The sequence below is a fragment of the Pezoporus occidentalis genome, unplaced genomic scaffold (genome assembly GCF_034315485.1).
Source record: "Pezoporus occidentalis ecotype Australia unplaced genomic scaffold, CSIRO_AGI_Poc_V1 ctg41, whole genome shotgun sequence".
Classification (NCBI taxonomy): domain Eukaryota; kingdom Metazoa; phylum Chordata; class Aves; order Psittaciformes; family Psittacidae; genus Pezoporus; species Pezoporus occidentalis.
The window spans coordinates 1,681,202-1,708,116 of record NW_026915736.1 but is presented as its reverse complement, the minus strand read 5'-3'; the positions used below and the strand labels follow the sequence as shown (position 1 = coordinate 1,708,116).

Sequence of the window (26,915 nt, the reverse complement as noted above, 5' to 3'; positions counted from 1 at the left end):
AAAGCTTCAAAGCATTTCTAATCTGATTCAATCTACCCAGTCTCTGGGACCACAAGTCCTTGCTGTTTAACAAGCCTTTGTGGCTGTTGCAGGATTGTATGGGCTGTCCTACATTTTCAAGGAGCCTCAGCAAACCTGGCTATTGCCAGGTTGCTTCTCCTTGTAGAATTTGAAACTGGAGCCATAAGTTTTAAATATATAAGTTTTTCTAATGAAAGTACAGGATAACAGGAAAATTAAGTTGTATTCTAGTGATGTTACAGATGAGTTGGAACATTAGATCTACATCGCAAGTTGGCCAAAAATTCAGCTGAGCACCTGAAACATGGTCCAAGTCAACGCCAGCTTGCACTAGCATATAAAACTCAGTCTTCAGGAGACCAAATGAAAACCAGACTCTAGTCCATCACCCAGTACTTTTCTAGATGGATCCAAGATGCAGTGCTGTGTCCTCCTCTCACACTTGCAGCTTCAAAGACACATACGTCGGAACTACAAGCCACCAGCAAACTTAACCTTTAGCCTTTGTGCTGAGGATTGAATACAAAATCTACACAAACTTTCAATCAGCAACAGCAGTCACGCTGCATGTAGAAAAACTTTTGGTTTTAATAGCACACAAAAAGAGGACTGAGAGCAAAGCCATTGATTCACTGTAACGGAACAGCACGCCTGTTTTACAAGTGTATAATTTCTGGCTGGTAAAGGTTGAGGTGAGGGAATACAAGAGACAACTCCCAGGTAACCAGAAGGGAGAGCTACATACAAGAGACAGGTCTAATATTCAGAATACCTGCAGACATTAACAATGTAATCCTATCACTAATCATAGCTTGTAATGAACAGTGGCAGTGGGGTTCATGGGAATTGGACAGACTCACGTAGCTTGTTATTTTAAGTAAATACCATAATAGGTATGAAAGCCCAAAAACTAAAATATGAAAAACAGTATGAACTACCAGTCTTTATGGGACAGAAAGAATTATCCATAGCTATCCAAAGGCTAGTTTGGCTTTCATATACTTGCATATAAACCATGAGTCACTTTACATCATCTTGCCTCCGACTCTTTGCAAAATACAGAGGTTTTGTTAGTGGTGTTTAAGCTAACTGCAGGTATTCTAGGTTTAGTTTGTGTGGGATGGAAAGAAATACTAGCCTTTTGCTTAGAAGGAGGGAAAATGTAGATTTATATTGAGAGGAGAACAAGGCGAGGAAGAGCACATAAGCAACTGCATTATGAAAATCTAGAGAGGAGCACTATGGATATTTCTCTTCTTACAGCAACAGACAGAACCAGCCCCAATCCCATAAGGAGAATATGGCTGATCTCACCCACAGTCCCTCCAAGAAGGCTCCGCAGGAGCCACCCCTGCACACAGGCAAGCCAACATCCTAAAGCTGTGTGCTGTGTGCAGAGCCATGGTATTTCAGAATGTACACAAAGACTCCTCCCTTAGGCAGTGTCCCTACTGCTTGCCCAGACTTTGTACCTAATGCCCCACAGGAGAGGCATGGAGAAGCCTGGCTCCTGCTGCTTACCCCCTCTGACAGGTCACCACAGTTCTGTTTCCCTTTACAGATAACACTCCTTTGACCACTTCCAGCCCTTTTGATGGAGGCTGGTATAATCACAGTCACAACATCACTGTTGCAGGATATTAGATAAGCCTCACTACTCTGTGGTGGAGTGTCCAGGTGAGTAACTTCTCCATTTTACAGACAAACTGAGATACTGAGATGCTAATACAGTAACTTGGCATGAGAATGGAAAAAATAGATGATTCATCTTCAGTTTCCTCCCTTAACAGCTACCAAATGCTCATGACAGTACAGAGGGCCCATCCTAATGGCTACCCTAAATTTTAAGTGCACTCACTCATTTCAAAGAAATTTATAATACTTCTCTGTTAAACACTCTGTGCATTTGCAGCTCCTAAAACTGACACCAACTCCAGTGCTTCCCAGCAACCTGCCAACAGCTGGCATTGAGCTGGCTGCTGCCTCTGCCAAAGAGGATTAATGCCGAATAACGTTGACTGGAGGTAAAAGACCTAATTCTATTTCTAGCTGCACTGGTATAAAACAGGAGAGAGTGACATTGTTTACAAAAGATGGATGCAACAGTGTAAAAGGATTGCAGTTGGAGAGAGTCAGGCTCAGAGGAATTGTTGATATGTTTTTTTTCTAGGACATACCTGTTTGGAAACTAACGGAAATGCTAAATTTGCTATAAAGATTTCCAACGGAAAAGTAACATTAATTCCAATTAACTGCTGTGAATAAATGTAATTAGGACACATTTAGATTTATTTAATAGTTATCAAAAAAGGTTGTTTGCAATCTGTAAAGTAATATGTCCCTCGGTGTTAATGGTAACGTGATTTTGTTAGAAGCAAAACAGGCAAAATATACTGAAAGCTGAAATTCCACCCCCACCCCCACCCCCCCCCCCCCCCAGCTCTCCTAACCCTTTATACTAGAATAGTTGCAGTAGAAAAAGGCCTTCAAGCAGTTTTTGGGATTTTGTTGGTTCTTTTTGTCTGATTTTTTACAGAACAGGAGATGTTTCCCAGTCTACTGTGTATCATTTCTCTTCAGGTAAAAAGCACAAAAGGACATTCACAATTAGTGGAGTAATTACAAATGCTAACAAAAAATACAACCAAAAGGCTTGCAGTAGCTGTAATCACTGCCCAGAGTCTCCCTGATCCCCTGTTTGCTCTCCATTGGCAGAGCCCTTGTTCACACACTTTCTGAAGAAGTCAAAGGTGCGAGGAGGCCAACCACCCTGCAGCTTCTCCCCACTGAAACCCAGGTGCATGAAGAAGTGAGGAAAGCAGGTAGGATACAGGCAGGCACGGGATTCTCAGGTGTCTGAGCAGGTTACCCTGGCTTCCTTGGCACATTCAGACCATAGAGCATGGTCTCACCCCACATAAACATCTCTGTTAGACAGAGGAGCTGTGCTGGGAGCAGGGATCTGGCCGAGCTGACCAGCTCAGAGGTAACAGCTGATTGGACCAGCATCTCCAGTCACCTGGATCACCCTCTTCCTCAGCATCTTTCTGGAGCTTTTTAAGGAAAACACTGCTTTCTGAATTTGCTAAGACCTAATTGTATTTCCTTGGGCTGCTCCAACGCAAGAACTGGTCTTCAGCATGCCCTGGCCAGCTGGGAGAAGCCACACCCCTGGGCCAAGCACTTCTCTGGTTTTCATCCTTCCCTACTAGGGCAGGACAAGGCACCCTTAGCAATGCTGACTGTATGTGTGAAACTGGGACTGTACGTATTGCCACCAGGTTATAAATTCAGGCTGTCTGCCAGACGCATAGCTATGTATGGGCCGAGACTGCAGAGAAAGAGCCTGCAGTTTTGCCCTCATTGTGCTTTCTGCTGAGGAAGTGGCCGTCCTCTGGGAGCCTAGATTTTGGGCCAAACCAGAACCAGCTGAGTGTCAGTCCGGACATGAAGAGGCAGGCTGAATTCCTTGTAGACTAGCAAATGATTTGGTGGTACTTCACAGTGACCCTTCCCTGCTGGTAAACTAAATGTAAATTATTTCTTCAGTTTATTCTCACTGATCAGCATTGGGCTCAAGAATGTGATGGATCATGGAGAAGATCCAGACAAAGTACCCAATGCCAGGATCTCATCCAAAGCCAACAATGCAGCCTCACAGACCTGCCATGGATGTGGTGACCCCAACACCCTGAGTGACTACCACAGAGTAGTACAGAGTGTGGGATGTGAAACCTTGTCTTCCCTACCCCAAATATTTTCAGTGTCAGGAAATTAATAAAAAAGAATACAATAAAGGAATACACAAAGGACTACAAATATCCCTTTTGTTGTATCTGATTTAGACATGGAGCGTTTCCCAGCTTCAGTCTAGCCACTCGATAATCTGAAGTGGGAAATACTCATAATTCCCACCAGATGAGCTGTCAAAGGCTGCGGAAACTAGTTCATGTTCACCTCACCTCTCTCTGCTTGCTCTCTGTTGTTACTTACTTTTCACTCTATTAAGATGTGTTGTTAAACACTTTTGTCTCAAGATGCTAAAACATCCTGGAGTTTTACTTTTGAACAAAATTCCAGAAGGACACAATAAAAGCCAAAGCAGTTGTTCTTTCTCAGTGAGCTCATCCTTACACCCCACAGCTGTCAAACAGCCTTCACAGCCTCACTGCCTGCCTGGGGTTACCGCCAGTGCAGATACAGGTATTCAGCTCAAGGACTGATGTAAAATGTAGCTTAAACTCCCCTCTTGCTGGGGATGATCTGTAAGAAGAATAAAGGCAGCTATGGAGCAGAGCTTGTGCATTTCTTGAGTTGCAGCTACTGCAAAGCGAATTACAAATGTCAGGATATTGCATAAATACCAAGTGCTATTGCTTTGCCGCAGCTGTGGTATCTGCTCAGCACACCTAGAAGCTCCAGCCTCCAGTTCAATCAACTCAGAACTTGGCACCACAATTAAAGTAACACCTCACTTTGATTTTTCTAAATTAATCATTAATCTTTGGTGTTTCCAGTTAGTCACTAGAACCTATATTTCTGTCTGAACCTCATCCCTAAGGTTTCCTGTTTGTTGTTACTTCCATGCTACAGACAGCACAAGGGGCAGAGCGCTATTGCTCTTGAAAAGGGTGTTTTATATATGGCTCTGCCCCAAACACCTGGAAGTACTTGTAGACCTAGAAAGGCAAGCCCAAATACTGGGTGGCCCTGGAAAGCCAAATGTCATTTCAAGTTTGCAAATGCTTCCTGTCATCACTTTTGGACCAGACCAAAGTCCTGGAGTGAGCCGTCCCTTCTGTTGTGAGAGACAAAGTTTGAACCTAGGATGAAATCTGGCACCTTAAGTCCCTCTTGCATTATCCTGATGTTTCCGGTATGCCACCGGTATGCCACTGGCTGACACGCCTCAGCACAAGCTGCCACTGTTTTTTTGTGCTGCGCAACATCAAGCAACACCTTCAAATTTTCTGCAATTGCAGCATAGTGCATTACTGTCAAATGTTGTATGACCCAGACCCACCAGCAAAGAATGTTTGGTGCAGTCATGCACCCCAGTAGCCCCCTCCAGCCAGAGGGCATCAAGAACCATAGGGCTCAACAAGAAGCCTGGAGGCCGGGGAACCGACCCAGTACTAGGGCAGCAGTGGTAACAAGAGGACAAGTGACCCAGGAGGAAGCCCTGCATCTCCCTGTCTCACCAGCAGAACTGTTAAAAAAACACCCAGTAATGGCTGGATCTGCACTGCTACTTTCTCAGTACAGAAGCTTCAGCCATTTGTGGACACCGGTTTGCTCTGAATCCACCATGAGCTGGCTGGATGCATGACAGCTCCAGGCCATGCAGGATCAAAGAAAAACAGGGTTGGAAAGGCCTCATGGAAGTCATTTACTCCAATCCCTTTTTCCCAAGGCAGGATCAATTTTCCCCTCATCATTCTTGGCAGACTAAAAACTAAAGAAGAATAAGGAAACTAAAATTCAGGGAATTGGGGCAGGCTAAGTATAATTATGAAAGTGTAGCCTGAACAGGAATAAGGCTGAATGCACTTATTCTAGAAATCCATGACACAAAAACTGTGTCAGGAAATTGAATTTAATTTTTATTTTTAAAAATGAACAAACAAATCTGGAAGCTTTAAAATCCAGGGTATGGGTTGAGAACTATTTCACAATCCTTAGTCACCTACATAGTCAGCCAATGCGGAAACGCACCATATCACATCCTAATAAGCAGTATGCAAATATTTTTGTAATCGAGTGCTAATGACACCAAATAGTATTAATATGTCATTTGGCACACTATTGTAAAAATAATATTTAACAATGTATTAACTGAAGTTGTAGCAAATGATGTATTTAGCTAATTGAATGCAATTAAATTAGAATTAAAAAGGGGATGTTTCATAATCTTCCTTGCTTTTCACCAAAAAATCTAAGCAGGAAATTCAATAAATGAAAGCTGCTGGAAAATCACGTGAAGCATCAAGCGCTGGAAGATTAATACAGCACAAGGCATCATATGTTGTTCATCTAACTTTATTAAAAACTCCACCAAGTTTAAATCTTTGGACATTTAATTCTGAGCTGAACTTCACTCCCTTGTTTTTTTCCTGAGTCCTCATCCTGTCTGTTGTATCACCAGGTTTAGATCTGTTGCATCATTATATCCAGAAATGCAAACTAAAAAGAAAAAAAAGAAATCACATTTATGGGATGAAATGCCTGTGTTTGGACTGTGGGTGGAATGCAGATAGAGTACTGTACTTCATCTTGAATAACTTCTCCCTATAGCATGCATGTGTGCTCCTTGCAGTTTTGTCAGTAACTGGTAATACAAGTGGGCAAAAATACAAGTGTTACAAACTGCAGCATGGTTTCTGAGTTTGTTCATTGCTGAACCACTGGTGGTTAATAGTTTGTGTGAATATTAAATGCATGGATCTGTTCATGCTTTTACAGAGAAGGACTGGGAACTCACCCTGTGACTGACCATTTTTACAGCTACTTATTTCAAGGGTTACTCTGTGGGCATTGCTCCAGCTTTGTACATGCAAGTGTTCTTGCAGTACTTGCAACTCATTAACAAGGACTTGTGTACACAAATTTGGCCACTAAGGATACAAATGGACAACTTATTTGCACATTTAAAATAGACAAAACCAGTATGGACAACTTATTTGCACATTTAAAATAGACAAAACCAGTTGCTCGTGCAGCACCAAGTCCTCACTTTCTCTTTTGGTTTGGGAAACACTCGGACCCCTCCGAATGCAGGGACGTATGACTGACCCTACTTATGAGAGAAGGCTTTGCATTCACCTTCTCCTTGTCTCACAACGGCAGCCCTGCCCCAGCTCTTGCTGCAGTCACAAGCAGTATCAGCGCTGATTGCAAAGGAAGCTAGATCAACCCTGCACGTCATGCATTTTAGCTTGCGTAGATTCAGTATAAAGCTTTGGCAACACATCAGGACTTTCTTCCCAATGACTCCAGCTGCTGTTTCTACAATTTTGTGTAGGCATCCATATCCATGGAAAGCTTTGGAAATGCATTTTGACTTTCGTATGGACATCACTGATTTCTTCTACAGAGATGGAAAGATTTGCAAAGATCCACAGCCTTCCCTTACGCCTCTCTGATTCACTGAAGAAGACAAGCTTGCCTGTGTTTGGTAACCCCCTGCCTGCACCCAGAGATTCCTTCTCAGACCTAAGGAGTAGCAGAAGTTTATGGCAAATGGGTTGCTTATCTGCTCTCTAATCCTTATTTCCAGTCCAAACTCACTGAAAACTTTCTCCATGTCTGTGCTTACTACCTGCCAGAGAAATAAGGCATGATGGGGAGGTTGGAAGGACAGGCATTTATATAGCAGGAACCTACAGAGGAGTCCTCTTGCTATCCCTACCTCCATTCATGTCTGCTGAGGTGGGGGACTCAGGCCTCTGCATGTGGGACCCCACAGTGCCGGGAAATGAATAAGCATGGGGACCATCTTTCTGTCAAGCTTTGTCCCACGCTGCAGGGAAAGCTTGAAGATCCCTTGATTTAATTCACTGTCTGTAAAACCTTTATTCAGATATCAGGGACCAGCCTTTGCTCCTAGATGCTCATAGCCAGACTATTTTTTTTCTAGCTTAGTGGACATGTCAGAGAGTGAAAGTTAAAAAACATCTTTCCTATTTAATCAGAGAAACTTTGCTTTCATACAGTATTGTCGTTATCAGCCAGGACTTGATGGAGACAGAGGGAAGTTTCCACTTGCCATGCCAGTGCTGGCTGGGGGTCCCAGCTCTTAGCACCTCCTGCCATCCCTCTCCTCACATTCTTCAACATCCTTCCATCCAACAGTGGCAACTCAATGAAGCACTGCCACAATTTAAATAGTTATTTGCATTTAATTAACAATGACAACATTTATTTTAATACAGTTAAATCAGAGTAGCATTTAATTTAATTCTAACAAGATAGTTATTAAGCTAACCAAATATCAATTGATTGCTGAAAAAACCACATTGTGAAACAAATAAGTTGAGAAATAAATCTTGTTGCCAGGCCATTAACTTAAAATCACATAAATAATAAATGTCTAATTAGGTTCTCTCTAATGAAGAGCTCCAACTGTTCATTGACATTCTTCAGGAGGGCTGGTGGCACTCCAGGTTGGCTACTGGTAGAGAGAGGCCTGATCCAAGCACTCAGAAGGCTATACGGACTGACCCACATTGGGCAGCTTGATTTAAAGAGGAGCTCAGCCTCCCCACATGCTGCCTAGTTGGGGCAGCCTTGCTCCACACCCCTCCAGCTGCTGGGTCTCAGAGAGCTGACGCACCTGGCTTAGGTGTGGGTGGGATGCCAAAAATCAGAGAGCAGGGATACATCACTGAGGTCTGCTCCTGCCAACACCATGGGACTGCAGGGTGTGGGGGTCATCCCCCGAAAATCACTACATCTTAACCCTGTCCTTCTCAGCACAAGCAGTTTACCATGCTTTCCTGCAAATTACCCTGTGTCTGGAGTATCAAAAGCTGTCAGTTACAGCACACATAAACATTTCCTTTTCTACTATTGCTAAAGGACTTGTAATTTTCATCTATTTGTATGCATGAATATAATTTTCAAGGGGTTTGTTTGTTTGCTTATTTAAACACAGAACTCTTAGGGGGAGTTATTTTCATTGCTTCTCTGGCCATCTGCTCTGTCCAGCTGCACAAAACAGATAAAAACTATCTCACTCGAGCAACTCCAAATCAAGTCTGCCTGGTCTGCTACAAGCCTATTATATAGTACATGCAGGCTCAGTTTAAAGTCTTCACGTGATGGAAGAGCCACTGAATCCCTACACAAATTGCTCTGATGGTTCACTATGCCCATTGTGAAAAATGTGCACCTTTTTCTGAGCCTGAATTTGTCTAGTTTTAATGCTTATTCACTGACTCTGCTCATGCCTTCTTCTGTCAGCTTAAAACGAAAATAAAATCACCAACAGTCAGAAAGTATTTGGTCCTGAAAAATGGCACAGGATTAAGGTATAACCAAAGTGAAAGCAAACCAAAGAGGTTTGTCTGTGTGGCTGCAAGCGGCCCTTTCTTTGCCAGTCCAGCACTCCCTCAGCCTCTGCCTCCCAGGGAATGGAGCAGCTTCTGCCTGCCATGGGAGAGGGCAATGGCTCTTCCCTCTGCCATCATGTCTATAGCAGTTTCAAGGAAACAGCATCAGAAAGCCAGTTTACTAAAATGCAAATCAGAAGTTTCCCTTTTTTTTAAAAAAATGAGAATAATCCACACCTTGTATAGACCTCACCTGAAAAGAAGACTACACACAGGCTGTGCCCTCAGATAACCCCCACAAAACTGTGCTTCCCCTGGAATTTCCCATACAGGCATATAATCTCCCTTGCAACTGGATCACTGGAGGAGAGGGAGCCGTTTTCTGTTCTGTTTTATGGGTAGCCACTGGGCTGTGCATATTAAACTTTGGTAAGGGCTCAGTGAAAAGCTGCTGTCTCCACTACAGCTGGGGAAGTCTCAAGAGAGCTTCTTTGCCTGAATTGCACTGGAGAAGTGTCACCAAAGGACCATCACCTCCCATGGATGGGTGCTAGCAGTAGGGGACAAAGGGTGGGAAGGAACGTGGAAACTCAGACCAGGCGTGCATGGCCCCTTGCTCCCTGTTACCCTTGAGGGAGCTTTTCTGGGTAAACTGCAATCCAAAGTAAACTGTGATGGATTAGTCATGCCCGTTAAATAACCTAGACCTGCAGAATTGAATTCTCACAGTAAATGAAGCTGTGGTTCACATCAAGGCACAAGGGCCCATATAGCTGAAAGCACACTTCTACTAAGGCAAGACAATCTGTCCAGAGGATCAAGCACTGATACAGGCTAATTTTGCACAATTTTGCTGTATCATGCTAATGCAATGAAGCCACTGCAGCCTTTGATGGTAGTGTCCCAGCTCTACATGACCCTGCCACGTGATGTCCAGCACCAAGCCTGACTCCCTCCACTGGCTCTCTCCACCCTGCTTGCTTGGGCACCAGGAGTGGGCCTTGAGCAGAGGCTGAAACAATGCAGCATGTGCATCCCTAATCATAATAAAGGCAGTGACCTGGATTTGTTGGTGTTACGTTACACAGATCAGAGACTGTGATTTCTATGAGGGAAGCAGGTGTTTTGGAATATGATCTATTTTTCCAGAAGGATGTGATATATATTTTTCAGTTAATTATTTTGTGCCAAACCATAAAGAAATCATCTTCAAATAGGACTTTGTCAGCTTGGAAGATGCTCAGGACTTTACACCAAATTTTAGGCTTGACAGTGATCATAGGGCAGGTCAGGCTGTGGCAGCAAGGAATCCAGCCTGCCTCAGATGAATCCCTACACCAGGGATACAGCTTCACAATGTGCAATAAACCACACTTTTTTCTTTTTTTTTTTTGCATCTTTCCATGGCTGTTTTCCAAACAAAGCAACTTAAACACATTCTGGAAAGAAAACTAAGCAATTAAACAGAAAATGTCAGGGACCTTGTGCAGTATAGATGAAACAGCTGTTGAAGACTGGCTGAAATAGCCAGGGGATGCATGCGGGCATAGACAGTACTGCAGGCTGGGGAGAAAAGGTTGTCAGCCACAGAGCCAAAGACTATATGACAATTCCTTCACAATCAAAAGATGTTCCTTTTGTGAGGTCACGGACATCCATCACCCCTAAAATCACCAGCATGCAACAGGTTAAAGCAGTTATGCTGAAAGGGGAGAGAGCCTGCAGTGCAAATATTGTTAGCACATCTGTCACTCACAAAAGAGTAAATTATTAACTCCTCCTAATTAGGTGCCACTCCCATCCCACCTCTAGGTGTTACCAGGATTTGAAAGGATGGAGCCACCATGCGTGGAGGTTTAACAATGCAATCTCCTTGCCACATGACTAAGCAGGTCTGTACCAACACCACCCATCCACCAGCTCTTTTGGCTATGGCAGATGAAAACTCACTTCCCCTGTTTACCATCTTGTGATAAACCTCCAACGGGAACATTTTTTTCCTGCAAGTAACAGGATTTTGAGAAAATACTCATAAATCCTTCCCCAGGCTTTTGTGACAGGCCTGAGACACCCCTGCCAATGCCTGCCAGCACAGGAGGCAACTGCGAGGGCTCATGCCATCTCTTGCACTTGCGGTTATGTGGTGACCACACACCAGCACGCAAGAGCCATTTTCTTTTCTTGTAAGGAAACAACAGGTAAGAAGTCCGAGTTGATGGTAACAGAACTCTTCGTGCAATACCCTCCTATCTCATCTTCTCCCAGTCACTTGCATGTGCTTCTCTGCCATCTGACCAGCACTGTCATCTCTTTATTACACGGGAGCAACGTGATAGGCAGGGTCCCGCAGAATGCAGGAAGGCCTGCCCGCTCCCTCCCGTTTCCAGGGCAGGCCCACCTCTTCTCTCAGCCACCAGGGGCACATCAGCTGCTGCAGAGGGGACAGGCAAGGTACTGCACAAGGCAAAGCAGGAGGACTGAGGGAGACCCAGGCACCCTGCCCTGGTGCGCCCCGGAAGGCAGGTCCGCGTGTTTAGGAGCAACCTTTGCTCACTTAAGTGCATTAAATGGTACTGAGAACCACGTTACTATTTAATAACTGATGATGGGTAACACAAGAAACTCTCCAATCTCAGGGCGCAGCATCATGATTTAGGAATTATCTTCTTTCACGAGGTTTCCCTTTACAGGGCTTATTAAAACCTGCTTTGCACAGCACTTCAGTTTCCAGGTACAGTTTGGAAAAAAGCGGGGAAAGTAAAGGAAAGCACAGCAAGTGTGCAACATTATTGTGAGCTCAGAAGATGTTAATTGAATTAATACAATCCATTCTTAAGTTTAACTGGCAAGATTTGATGGTTCACATTGAAAGCATGAATAACTATTTTGTTCCGTGAATGACTATAGTTTAGTAACTCTTGATGTCAGTGTATTTTGCCCAGGGTAAAACTTGCTATATGAATTATTCACTGCTGAGTGGATGGAATGAATGGGGTCATGCTCATAGACAGCATGCCAACTGTGGTTATTTGACATGACGGGGCAAACCCGATGCTGACAAAGGACAATACTTAATTTACAGTGTGGTACTGGGCCTCAGTCATTCTCCTTAAGATCTCTATAGAAAGCAGGGCACTTTTTGTCATGTACTCCACATTAAGATGGATTCTGTGTGCCAAAGAACACTGAAGCATAGCTCACTTTTAAAAATGTTCACTAGTTTAAAGGCAAAAAAAAAAAAATAATCTACCTTCCTGTCTTGTTTGGCTGAAACATTGCTCCAAAGAAAATGTGTTTAAGAGCAACTTAAAAACAAATGGAAGAATACATCTATATATCACTAGAGCATCTTGTCAGATACAGTAGTTGATAGCCTCTATGACCTCTCCTTGATAGAAAAGGATCTGACACCTGCTCACAGGACAGGGTCTTGGACTGGAAATAATAGCACTTTTACCTAAGCTTTTATTTCCAAAGCTGAGAGAGAAGAGACTGGGCAAAGTTTCCACACTAACTATTTACATTGAGCAATCAGAGCAAGGCATTTTCCCCGCCTTCTTAAAAACCTGTTGCTATAATGCCAGCCATTTGTAATCTGGAAAGACAGGACAATTCAGCTTGATCTGACAAATGGGCCACAAAAGTTTACTTACGCATAATAATGATACATTCATCTTCACTTTACACTTCCCAACTGCATGCTTATTGCAAACATCTGTGTTGCTGAAACGACTGGCATTACAACTCATTTATATGATTTAAAAATAGAGATAAATGAAAGCCAGGGGGTGGCAGGGTGATGTGTGTGAGGTGCTTTTGCTTCCCAGATTTTATAAATTTACTTTCATCTTTGAGCAGTTTTCTGTGAATGGGCTGAGTCAGTGCCCTGGTGTGTACAGAAATAACTTCATGGGTAACTTCCAAACTATCAACACAGCACAAGCTTTGCATGCATCAATACTGCACTGATAATACACCTAATACTTAGAAGAAAGGCTAAAGGAAGGATGACTAGAAGGTGGCTTTGATTTTCCCTCCTTGTCGCACACACCCTACCATCCACTTGCAGGAGTGACCACGTATGCCAGCAGCTCCCTTTAGACAGCAGCTACATGGCCATGCTCAGATCACCCGTAAAGCAGCTCAATTCTTAATGCCATCCCCAAATGCAAGTGTTTTCTTGCCTTATGCTAAAATGGTACACTTTCTTTCAAATTATGACGTGCTGGAGATCATGCCTACCTCTAAAATGAGCCTGCCTGTCTGAATTTGCTGGTTTTCATCCCTCCTGACGCTCGGTGATTTGGCATAAATCCTGCCTGAAACACATTTTGAATGGTTAACAGTGAAATGGGATATTTCTCTTTGGCTCCCAGATCTGTTAGGTATTGCATGTATTTCTTTTTTGGACCAGATGGCACTTCTGCTTTGTGGCTGCACATGAAGTATTGAATTTCTGTGCTTACATTTGGCAAGCATATAACATCCCTGGGGATCACAGATACAGGTGAGCATACTAAAAAAGCTCCCAAGTAGTCTTAAGAGGCTTTCTCTCCTTGGCCATCCAGGTATTATTTGACTGCCTTTGTTTATGCCATGACATTGTGTACTCTTCGTAGTCACGTGGAACATCTCAGTTACCCTCTAGCCAGGCTGATGGACAACTAGGTGTGAGCATTTCAAGCTGTTGCCATAAATCACTCCATAGCAAAGCTCTTTAAACTAGTTCATGGCTGGCTTGGTTGATTGTTTTGGTGTATCTCAGTATTTACAGTAAAATTAACAGGTCTGTTGTATTCATGCCAAGCTAGTAGAAGGCAAGAAGTCAATTTTGAACATGATGTATGATGCATCTCCTTCTCTAATAGTGCTCACATGCTACTCTGGTACAGCACTCACAGTAACGTGCACTGGGGACACTGAGACCACAAGCTAGGCAGTGTAAAAAAAATCTCCAACTGTTTACAAATGCTTCCCACTCACACAAATCCCTGTCTCAAAAAAACTGGTCAAACTTTCCACGTGACCCCTTCTGCAAAGCGTTTCATTTTATCACCTGTTTGCTTAATTGTTGCTAAAGATTTAACACCAAACTAAGGGCCAACTCTGCCTGGAGGAGCAATGCAGCAGTGTCACAACACTGCTGCTCTGTGCAGAGGCTACCTGCCAGCTAAGACACCTGCTTTCTACCTGCCTCATGCTGACATAGCCCCACTCCTCTTTGCTGTTTCTCTACTAGCACTACATGAATCACCAAGAAATTTGAATAAACTTGGCCAGGTGAATTTCAAATCCCAAGAGGTGCCAAAGTGAGTTTGTTTCTTCACATGTGAGCACTTTCGAGATTGCTTTTGTGCATTGTGGGTCAGCTGATAGGGGAAAGCTGAGTACATCACAGAAGCTACTGCAGCAATTTCCTCCCTTCACATCTGCTGTGAAGGCACTGAGAACCTTCTCACAGGCGAGACCCATGGTCGTCTCAATTACACACTTGCATTTGACATGACTGCTTTATACTCAAATATCACTATTAACTAAAACTACAAGAATAAAGAAATAGATGAATTCATAGGAAAGGTAAAAAGTGAGAGCCTGTTTTGCAGATACCCATTTAAGCAGCCCCCTCAACCCAGAATGGCAGCCAGCATGTGCGGTTCATCAGCTCAGTCTTGAGTTGCAGTATCTCACCTGCCATTTACTTGAACACCCTTGTCCTAGGCATAGGGGCTGAAAAAGGAGCAAGTCATTCTCACCCTCCTGGATGCAGCTCTGGTAGTCACTGGAGCAGCAGAATGGGTGTCTGAGGTTGTATGCACCACCCCACAGGGAGAGTCATAGAAAGTGGCAGCATGCAGGGACACAGCAAGGACTGTGAGGTGCCTGCTGCAGCCATGGGGGAGGTTCTGATGCCTGGAGGGGCTGGCTCCAACCTACAGCGGATGGCACATGAGGTTCTCCCTCCAGCACTTTTTCACCTGCAGATATGAGGAGACCAAGGGGGAAGACAAGGAGAAGGAAAAATTAAAGAGCTGACAAAGAATGAAAAGGAAAGTAACCAAAACGAATGCAAATGGAAAAAAAAATAATAAAAAACCCACTTCCCTGATTAATTTTGATCTCATCATTCACTGAAAAAGGCCTGCATGGTGCAGCAAAAGCAGGGCACACAGCTGTGTTAGGAGGAACATCTGAATGAAACTCTGTCTCACCACCACTTTCTTATGAATATGCTCTGCAAATATGGCCCACTTGTGGCACAGCTGAACAAGTGCAGCACGTTGCAGCACTTACACAATGGCACAACTGGATGGTACACAGGGAGAATAGACTCCTTTTTAACCCTTTCCACAAGAAAAGCCTGTGCCACTATGAAGCCTACAGTTGAGAAGCTATTAACTTGAGGTATATTCTCCAACCCCTGCTATGTTTTTTTCAGGGCTGACTACTACAGACTGGAGCATACTTCCTCAATTTTTTTCTCTTTCTGTATGTTCTGAATGTTTCCTTTGCGTAGACATTTGTCCAATTTCAGATAATTTCATGTCTGGAATGTCTGCGTAAGTCAGTACGTGGGACCATCATAAGGCAAAAATAAACATTGTTGCAGGAACTGCCTCTTAACACAGGACTTCTCATGGAGATTTGTGCCTTGGTGTACATGTGCAATTGACAAAGATTTACTGCAAGCAATGGATCTGGGTTTTGTTTGTTACAATTTCTATCTGTCATGCACAGAAAATGCCTTTCATTAGGAAAGATGAGAGCTACAGAGCTCTTCACTGCTTTCTTTGTTGTCCATCTGATATCAGGTACATTACCGATGAATAATATCCTGTAATAAAATACAAAGATTGCAGTAATTGGACACGTTAAATATCAGTGATGCAAGTGGGCCTCTGGATTGCTAGGTAGTAATTCAACAGCACCCTCTCGAAGCAGAAGCATGCTGAACTATGCTATTCCCTGCTGTTTCCATCTCCTACTGATGCTGGTAACTATCTATCTTTCTACAAAGCACAGTTGGATGAAATGTAAAGAAAAAGGTAAAAGAGTGTATCGTGCTGTCTATGCACACTCAAGTGCCAATCAGCTAAAGTCCATCTGGGAACAGAAAGATACTGCTATTATCTTCTTTCACAGCCCATACTGCCATTGCTGAGATAGGATTTTTGAAAACACACATGCAAAGTGCATCCTGTTATTTAACAAGTTTCTTTCTTTCCACTGAATTACATAGGAACACTGCCCTTTCCACGCTTGGATTTATTAGGTCTGTGCAGGTAGAGAATCAAACCAGACTTGATATTTTCTAGAATTTTCTGAATTGATGGACAGAGAAAGCTCAGAGCTGGTGTCGTGGTTTAAACCCAGTCAGGTAATTCGTTCGCTCACTTTCCCCCCTTTCTTGCCCTCCCCCTGCTCTCTCCCACGGGTTGAGATAAGAACAGCTTAGTAACTAAGGTATAACACAAATCACTACTGCTACCACCAATGATAATAATGATAAAGGAAATAACAAGGGAAGAGAATACATCATCTCACCACCAGCCGACCGATAACTCGCCGCCCCCAGCCCGACCAAGCTCCGACCCATACCTCCTCCAACCCTGCAGTCTCCCAGCCCTTCCGGCTAACTCCCAGTTACATCCTGGGCATGACGTGCTGTGGTATGGAATACTTCTTTGGTCAGTTTGGGTCAGGTGTCCTGTCTCTGCTTCCTCCTGGCTCCCCCTCCTCTGGCAGAGCATGAGGCTCACAAAGTCCTTGACCAAACCTAAACATCACTATCAGCTCTGTTCCCAAGCTGAAAGTCAAAACACTGCACTGCACCAGCTACCAAGAAGGGGAAAAATGACTGCTACTGCTGAACCCAGGACATTATCCACCCCTTATTCCATACCATTCACGTCATGCTCAGATCCCACATTTTCAATACACCCATCATTCCACTCTTATCTAAGTGCATGGACCAGTCCCTATAAAGCTGCTGAGTCCATCTGGTCCATGATGTCAGGCTCCATCTCTTGTAACAGTCTTCCAGAGCAGGAGAGACTGTGTGCAGTGTTCACACTCGTGAATAACCTGGGCAATAGTGTCCATTGCTAAGTCCACCCCTCGATCATGAGTCCATCTCTCTGTTGCATCTCTGCTCTGATGGCCTGAAGTGCCATGGGCCCACCAGGCTTAAAATAATTCACTGTCCCCTTAAGCAGTTTCTGCAGCTTGTTGCTGGGGACTCCATACAGCTGCCTTCCATCTCCGACGCTTCCAAAGCACTGGAGGGGCCCAGTGGACTAGATACTTGCCCATACTGTCCCACACACCCTGCCACTCATGACTGTCCAGCCTTGGGGAAAACCTTATTGTTGTCTAACCCCAGACAAGACCCAAACCTGACTCTGCTTAACTTTTGAGATCAGACAAAATGGTGGTGGGTAGGACACAGTCTGTGTGTGTGCCAACATGCTGATCCCCATCACAATCAGCAGGCAGGTCCCAAGGACACCCAAAGGCCATTCAAAACCTTCAGAACTCTCAGTTGATGCTGCTGTACTTGTCACTGGGGCTGGTGTAGCTGCTGTGCTTGCCGGCTCCCCCACCGCCAGCTTCTCTTTTCCTGAGTCCAGCTCTTCCTCCTCTGCCTCGCTGGGAAATGCTGCGTGGTCTCCTGCATCCTCCTGGGGCTCGGCGGGCGGCTTCCGGGAAACTTCTCCCGCTGCTCGGCAGCCGCCTCTTTCCTCTCCTCGACCGCCCCGACCTCCTCCACCCGCAGCCGTCCCCTCGCGGCCTCCGGCCCCGCTCCCGCCGCCGCTCGGTCCCCGGGGACGCTCTCCCGGGCCGGTTCGGCTGCCGCCGGCTCCCGGGGCCGCTCCCCCTCGGCTCCCCGCAGCCTCACAAAGATGGAGGCGAGGGCGAGGGCCAGGACGGTGAAGAGCAGCCGGACGGCCAGGTACAAGTCCACGGCCACGTCCGTCCCGCCCTGCTGCTGGAGCCCGCCCGTATTACAAGCCATTGCCATAAAGCACAGTGAGACAAAAACCTTAGCCCAGGCCCCATACTTGATAAACACTATCACAGCAAATACCGGCTCTACGTAAGTTACAACATTCTGAAGCTGTGAGATCAAGAGAAACAACTCTGAGAGCCAATAAATCAGCATTGTGATGAGTGAGTATTAATCCAGTCAAATCTGTCGTTATCTCAACCCTTCGTGCCCCACGTTGGGCGCCAAAAAGAACTGTCGTGGTTTAAACCCAGTCAGGTAATTCGTTCGCTCACTTTCCCCCCTTTCTTGCCCTCCCCCTGCTCTCGGAGGGACGGAGAGGAGAATCGAAAAGAATGCAACTCCCACGGGTTGAGATAAGAACAGCTTAGTAACTAAGGTATAACACAAATCACTACTGCTACCACCAATGATAATAATGATAAAGGAAATAACAAGGGAAGAGAATACATCATTTCACCACCAGCCGACCGATAACTCGCCGCCCCCAGCCCGACCAAGCTCCGACCCATACCTCCTCCAACCCTGCAGTCTCCCAGCCCTTCCGGCTAACTCCCAGTTACATCCTGGGCATGACGTGCTGTGGTATGGAATACTTCTTTGGTCAGTTTGGGTCAGGTGTCCTGTCTCTGCTTCCTCCTGGCTCCCCCTCCTCCCTGGCAGAGCATGAGGCTCACAAAGTCCTTGACCAAACCTAAACATCACTATCAGCTCTGTTCCCAAGCTGAAAGTCAAAACACTGCACTGCACCAGCTACCAAGAAGGGGAAAAATGACTGCTACTGCTGAACCCAGGACAGCTGGTTACAACCTGCCTCACTGGTAGCACAATGCATTGGGAAGCAACAGCACCAGATGCTCACCCCTCTGACATAGCTACAGCAGGTCATTCCTGGCAGCCATCATTGATGCATCCCTGACTTCAGTTTACAATTTATCTATTTGTTGAAAATCTAAGTCCAGCTATAAACACTGAAATAGTACCAGGCTCCAATATGGGGGTCAGACAAGGTCTTTGGAGGTTTACAGTGTCCTAGGAAGTTCCTCTAAGTCATAATGGACCAGATATCTGACACATGCTGTTTTACTCAATGGAAAACTCACATGATTACTGAATTTAAAAAAACAGTACTCTGAGAATTCCTCTTCTTTGATCCCCGTGTGACATTCACCTGTTACCGATACCACTACCCACATGCTTAAGGGAGGGATCCCAGGCTAAGCAGGAGTCTTATATCTGGGTTTGGACTGTGTGCTCCCAGGGGAACCCATCACATCTCCTTGCTGCCATGCACAATGGGGGAGTTTGGCTTTAGCTGTCAGAAAAGCACTCAGAGATGTTCTTCTGCACATCCTTAACCCAGCACTGGGATGTCTATTTGGTGTGAACAAATGGCCTCCAGGGGCCAGGGCTGCAATTCTGTGTGTCCTGGGCCTGCTTCTGGTCGCTGTGAAAGTAATGATTCTGCTCAGTTGCTTAACAAGAGGGCAAAGAATCTTGTGGAGATGCCAAAGCAAAGGTCCTAAGGTTGAAGACCTGTGTATGCATATACACAAATTTTTCTATTCCCATCACCCAAATCTGCTTGTCTTTCTAAGAGACAAGAGTGGGCTTTCTTCTCACGAATGTCTTGATCTTCTTTACTTGTCCCCAGGTGTCACAGGCCCTTTCGACAACTGTTACCCACCTCCTGCCTTGGGCCCTTCTCTTGTGCATCTCCCTGGAGCACAAATGCCAAAGCAAACATGCTAGATACAGAGGCGTTTCTCAGATTGTTACAGAACCTATTTTAACAGATGACTTATGTCTGTGGGGTAATGTATGTGGGAAACAGAGATACACTTCACACTTTTAGGAAGCTTAGAAAATTGCAATACTTCTAGGAATACAAATGACACAGGTTTAGGTACATTGAAAAATCCCTGCCACCACCCTGCTTAATTCCCTTGTGCCTGGATTTCAACTCAGTTTCTATGTTAGCTACAATTTAAATGGCTAACTGAAAAAAATCTTCAACTATGCTCATGAATATGAATAGTCCCTGGTTTCTGTTTTACAGGATTTTGTTTACATAGGGAACTGAAAGTTTGTTGTGGTTCACATACACAGAAAGTATTTCAGCTGTAAACACCAGTTGCTGAAATTGTGCATCACTCATTCAATACGGTCTTTGGGTGCAATGGTTACGTTTAAGCACCTGCAATCTCTCAGGCAAATCTACCATTTAGATTTCCATTTATTTAATAGGAGGTAAACAATCAGCTGTAGAAGGGACATTTGCAAGTGTGAAAGCAAATGAAACTGTGGGGGTGGAAGAAGGAGGGAGGATGATGAGTGCTTTACTGAAGATCTCAACAAAATATTGTTACTAGACAGGATTTCTTGCAACAAAATGATTCAAACAGAAGGGACACATTAGGGAGGACGCAGACAAAGCTATGGTCTACAGGAGTGGAGCTCAAGGATGTTGTGGATTTGGACTATTCATAAAAACCACACAATAGACTCCTATGAAGATCATGGTCTATTTTTCAACAGACACCTACACATCAAAATACTGTCTACACTTGGTGAAATCTAATAATCTAGTTCTTGTCACTCATAACTATTGGAGTTTGGGAGCTGAAATAACATTTGGTTAAATAAGTGCTATTTATTTCTATAAAGGTCCTTCTCCACTCTTGTCACTTTGGTAGCAAAACTCAAGGCTTGCAAGTACAGATGGATGACACTAAACTCCGCTGTGGCTTCTATCCATAAGCAGAGATCAACTGTACTGAAAAGCTACTGAAATAGAAAGAGTAAGTCTCTGGAGAAACCTGAAAGAGAAAAAGCAGCCAGCGTTGTTCTCTCCTATAAAGGAGTGATGCAACATAAGAAAAGTTTGAATGTCACATGGATTGAGACTTGCAGAAGGTGGGGAAAAGTATTCTCCAAAGGACATATTTTTGGAGCTGCTGCGGGAAATCTCTCTACAGGCAGATCTTGCTGAGGGGGAAGCTCACACCCTGCCATGAGGGAGGACTGGCCCATTTGGAGCTCAGGATAAACACTTGGCAGGAAAACAATCTCCATCAAGGATCTGTATCAGGACTGGGCATGTCAGTCCTGCAAAGATTAACACATATGCTAAGCTTTCTGCACATGAATGTTCCCACTCTAATTCACGGGTGTAAACATATGCGTGTGTATAGAACCAGGACCTCAGCGCCTTTCTTCTCTAGATCACATGGAAGTTTTCCTGACTGTAAACGTGCAGGAAGGGTTTTGAACAGAGTTAACTGAACAGCTTCTGCTGCAGGTCAGAGTGTTTTGAGACCAGCACATAGTCAGAAATATGACTGGTCCATATGGCTTATTGCAATGAGATTCCCTCAACAGAAATGCCCCTGATAACCAGGAACTATTGGTTTTGGTTTTTAATCTATTTTTTTTTATTGCTGCTAAACTTGTTTCTCATCTGCTTAAATGTACCTTTATTTAATGGTTCATCTAGATTTAACTACAGGTCAGTTTGTGACATATGGGAGCCACATAAATCTAATCTGAATAATTATTTATTTTATTGAAGTTTTGTCCAAATTACTTAAGATTGTTCACACTTTTAAGGGAGCTTTTGAGCTTTTGCCTGCATATTCCTTACCAAGGCTAGCTCGCTCAAGATTTGATCAGATTTATGTCATTATCAGCAATCTTGTTAAGGGGATTCAGGACATTTAAACTCAGCTGTTCATTACATGTATTATGGGCTTTTTATTAGTATTCTTCTGATTGTGACATTAACTTGTATAACCACATTCTGTTATACCCTGTTCAATCTGCTGCTGAGCTGCTGGAACTTGAATTTTGAAGCAAAATGATTACATGAGATGTGGTCAGAGTGGTCAACTCTTTGAGCAGTGATGGCCTTGATATTCAGATCAAATATTTGTTCATAGTTCACCAACAAATTTCCTTTATGAAAAAGATAATTTGTATACTATCTGACTAATGTGATGTTTGAAATCGTGAACAGAAAAGCTGTTCAATGTACAGCAGGAATTAGTCTTCTTGGGTCTCAGCTGACCACCTTAAGCAAGAGCGTTTCTCCTGTGCTGGGAAACAGGTCTCTTCGCCAGTTACTGCTGCCTTTTTGTAATCAAAGGCGGGGTATGTGTGTGTGTGTGTGTGTGCATGTGTGTGTGTGTAATTTTGAGGCTTGGATTCCATGATGATTTGATTGAACCATGAGTAAATCAAAGGGGAAGATGAAAAGAATTCCTGGGAAAGTATTTATAAACCCGAAGGACTGAACAACAAGCATCCAAGATTGCTAGCAGAGCTAATAGAGGGAAGTGCGATACCTTGAGCAATGATTTTTGAAAGTTCATGGAGAACAGATGAGGTGCCAGAGGATTTCAGAGCCACAAAATACAGCACTCAACTGAGTTATAAAAAGGGGCATCCAGGAATTTACTAACCAATTCATTTAACTTCAATAGCAAGTAAACTATGTAAGGAGTCATAAAGGAGCCATTATGAGAACTTAGAGCAACCCAGAATCATAAGTAATTGGGTGGGAAAGGGCTTTAAGAGGTCATCTAGTAATCTCATCAGAAATCTTTTAAGAGTAAACATTCAGCAAAATATGGTACTCTGATATCCACATTTCAGCTGGCCCTTTCTATACATCTGAGGAGAGTATTTAAGCATTGCTTGGGGAGGGGGATCATTCCTTGAACAAAGCCCACTTAAAACGAAGGACTGTCTTGCCTTTTCTGCACAGTTTTGTCTCAGTATCGAGTGAAAATCCCCAGAGGTGACAGGAGAAAGTACAGCAGCTGGCACAGGAAAGGAAAGCCACTAAACTTGACGATCCTTTTCTTCAAATTAATATACCCTGGACAGAGACCTAAGTAACAGATCAACTGAGGGGCGAACTGATAACATAAGCAGCTAATGCTGGGGTGAGGGGGCTGGGAGGCAGAGCACTCTGGCAAAAGGGTTGCAGAAGAAAGCCTCTCCTGCTAAACAGCGCAGGGCAGCCAAGAAGTCAGCCTGCCTTGCCAGAGAAGAAGGAGAGGCTGCAGCCAGCCCCAGAGGAAAGAGGAGTCAGGATGCCTCCTAAACTCCCGCCTGAGCCCTGGGCAAGTGTGAGCTGGCCATAGAGGCGTGCTTTCAGGGGTCATCACTCTTTTGTCTTAAGCTGGGCATTTCTTACACTTCCTGGAGCAACAGTTGTTCCTCCTCATGGACAAACCACAGCTCCCATGGTGAGGAGGGTGCCCTGAGGAGGGACAAGCATCACACGGGCAGCCAGCAACTGTGCGAGGTCTAACACCACCACAGGATGGCAGCCAGCAAGAGGAGGTCTGCCGTGAATGGGGACGAGGGCAAAAGTTACTTTTCTTTAGGGCTTGGAAGGCTCTTTATCCATTAATTGGAAACTTTAAAAAGCTTTACTTCAACTCATGTGCCTGCAAATTTTTATATCATTTAGATACTTCACTGCAACGTTAAATGGTAACTATTAGGTCCCAAGTATTGTACTGGGTTTAGTGTAGTAGCTCAGGAGATCCAAAGAAATACTGAGTGATGCAGGTTAGATTAGGAAACCAGGATGGGGCCTCTAGCTCTCAACCTAAAATGCTGAACTGCAACCTGACCTTGACAGAAAACAACTAACCCTGAAGCACGGAGCTGCTAAGAGCTTTGAGAGAACTGACCATACAAGAGCTTTACCTCCCAGGTGAAATTCGGCATCTTTCCTTCTGCTCATACAGAGCTGCTCACCAAAGCCAACCAGCCAAACTGCCTGAATTCTGAATAAAGTAGCGATCTGTGATTGCAAAACTTATCTAGGACAACACCCAGCCAGATGCATATGTCTTTCCCCTGTAAATGCAAAATGACATGGGGCCATTTGAAAGGAATGAGGAAAAAAGAACAGAAGTTTACTTGTCATTAGACATAGATAGTAATAACCAAATCATGTGAGGAAACTGAATACAGACAAACCACTACACTAAAGGAGAGAGGAGCACCAATTATGTGCAACAGAGCTCTTATTATATGGCATTCTGATTACCTTAAATTATATTTTTTTAACAGATATCCATTTTTATTTTCTCTTCTAAAACAGGTGAAGTTCCTTTCAAGTACTGACGTCAGCTACCCTCATCAATTGTTCCTGTAATAGCTCAACTACCACTACAGCCCCAAATGCTATGAAAGAGCTAAGTACTCCCTGCACAAAGGGGATTAGGTTTGGTCATTGCCGCAGTGAGTAGGCATGGCTAAGTCTTTTACAGGGTAGCAATTGATACTGATTTTGTGTGGTAGCGGTTCCCCCCTCCACACACTAGTCTTTATTAAAAAAAAAAACAACAAACCAAACCAAAACAAAAAAAACCAACCAAACAAACAAAAACAAAACAAAAAACCCAACAAAATGTAAAATAGAAAAGTAAGTTAAAGGCATCATGATCCAACTTGAAAATAAATCTGACTTTTTTTACCCCTTTAAAAAGTGCAGTAAATTTAGTACTCATCAGATGTGCTGGACCAAGTCTATGGCAGACTTCCAGTATGGTCTGCATGTCAGCAAATCTCCATATGGGCCTGCCTGTGCTTCTTGGCCATGCTTTTGAGGTGCCCTATTTGGCTAGCACAGCAGCACAGCACGGACTTCTCTTTGGCATAAAGGCTCCCACCACTCAGAGACCATGCGACAAGAGTACCACGACCCACTACAACCTGGATCAGAGGCCACATGATTGCCAGTTCAATGGTCCTGGGCACATCTAACCCCTGCTGTGCCCATTCTTCCCCTTCTCTCTCTCACTTTCCCTCCCCCCCCCCCCCCCCCCCCGCATTATTTCCTGTTTGATCTTTCCTTCATGTTTTGATCTTTAGTTATTACTAAAGCTGCATCCTTCTCTCTCACAGGAGTCCTGGATTGCACTATTTATTTATTTTTGCTCTAATTTTGTTTTAAAAGACATCCACAACCTGGGGATGTGGTGGGGGGAGAGTGGATGCTACCATGAATGACAGTTCAATGGAAAACTTCAAGCTGTGCCAGGCTAAACAAGCAAGGCCACAAGAGCTGCAGAGGCCAGCTGAGTCCAAGGGAGCACCTGAACTTTCCAAGGAAGATAAGGGAAATGACACTTTTTCTTCCTTCCTGTTTATCAGGTGAACCCAACTGGGGGTTTACATCGAGGTGTGAAGAAGGTTTCTACCAACAGGTGGTTTCACATGGCTCCACAGAGGAAGAGCCGAAGGCTACTGATGAGATGGCCACCCTCCAAGTACCAAATGCCAGCAGCATGGGGAAGCCCAGCAGTTTCCCAAAGACACGCATAACCACTTCCAATTGACCACTCACGGCTGCTGCTGAAACCTGAACCCTTGGGTTCATTCACTCCTTCTCTGTACGTGGAGAAGGCTTTCACATTCACTGAAACATCTTCACTGGCCACAGATTTCAAGTGTTCTTGAATGCAGTTTTTGTTTAGGTACTGTTTTCATTTATGTCAAGTACCTTTTATGAGCACAAGCATACCTGTTTCAGCTAACTGATTAACAAACACCAAGGTCAGAGACTCAGATGGCAGCTGGCTTCTATACAAGCTTTACAGATAAGAACAATTGTCTGTGATGGTCAGTTGGAACGTGCTCTCCCACAAGATGTCCAGCATCTCTTGCTGCAGCCTGGGATAAAAATACTACAAGCATAGTTCAGGCTTTTGTCATTCCCACTGCCCACGGGAGCAGGATGTGCAGAGGCAGAGGATCAGAGGATATAAGAAGTTCATTCAGTAGTCTGTGTTTTCTACATTCTTAAAGTGACCCTAAACACTGTAAGCTTCCCGTTCAGTTTTTACCAGAAAGTTCGGCTTTTTCCTGACCCTCCTCTGTCCAGCGGGAAGCAGGATTCGGGTCTTGAGCCATCACTTTGATGCTGTTTTCCTGCAACTCTGACAGATCTCCTGGCTCCCATGCCCATGAATTGCCTATGACTCCCTATTCCTGCCCACTGGAACCAAGCACCCCTACAACACCTGTGTACCAAGTTCATCAGCAGGGCCACTGCCAGCTGAGACTCATGAGCCCTAACCCCACCTCTTGCTGGTGCCTTGTCCTCTACCAGATTCCCAGCTGCACCTGGCGACACCAACATAAACTGCGTCCCATGACATAAAGAGTAGGACAGACTGGATCTGTTGCATCCTCACAGGACCTCTCAGATTTAGATCAGGATAGTAACCGAGCCTAGCTCCTCTGAAAATGCTATAAAGCAAGATTTTACATTTCTTCTTTCTGCTCTTTTTTTTCAGTCTAAGATTAAAAGCATTTCTTTCTAAAGCCTGAAGTCTTGCTGATAACCCTGAAGTCCTAACACAAGTGGTGGTGTGATTTGGAATGAGGTGGTAACCATGTATATATGATGGAGAAGATACAGAGGTTTCATTTCCTACAAATTAATTCTCTACAAGCTGTGTAAACTTTCCTTAGTATAAACAAAGTCTTTACAGACAAAGATGTTAGGGTTTTTTCCCCTTTCAGTTATTTAGACAAAAAATAGAAATGAGATTTTGCTGTCTAGGCACTTCAGCTGGTAGCAGAAGATCGAAAGCTGCTCTTGTTGCCTTCCACAGTGCACTTCCTCACATTTCTGACTATAAAAGAAATGTAAATAAACCTGCAAAGAAAGAAACAACCTTGCGCAGACGGATATTACTAAGCAGTTTCAAGTTTCTACACTAGACTGACACCAATTTGTAGTTAACCCCCAATACAAACACCATGATCTCTTACTACAGATGGGCAACACACTGTAAAGCCAACACAACTGC

The 26,915-nt window shown here is 44.2% G+C and overlaps 1 long non-coding RNA gene across 3 annotated transcripts in view; it reads right to left on the bottom strand.

Moving 5' to 3' along the window:
• Positions 1 to 5,217: 5,217 nt before the first annotated feature.
• Positions 5,218 to 26,915, bottom strand: part of LOC134171609 (uncharacterized) — a 103,474-nt gene continuing 81,776 nt past the window's right edge. For 2 of the 3 annotated variants that reach the window (XR_009967683.1, XR_009967682.1), the window contains exon 5: positions 5,221 to 6,204. This is a non-coding gene — a long non-coding RNA (uncharacterized LOC134171609). Of the gene's footprint in view, positions 6,205 to 26,915 lie in introns of all 3 variants that reach the window. The other variant, XR_009967684.1, reaches the window with a different exon arrangement.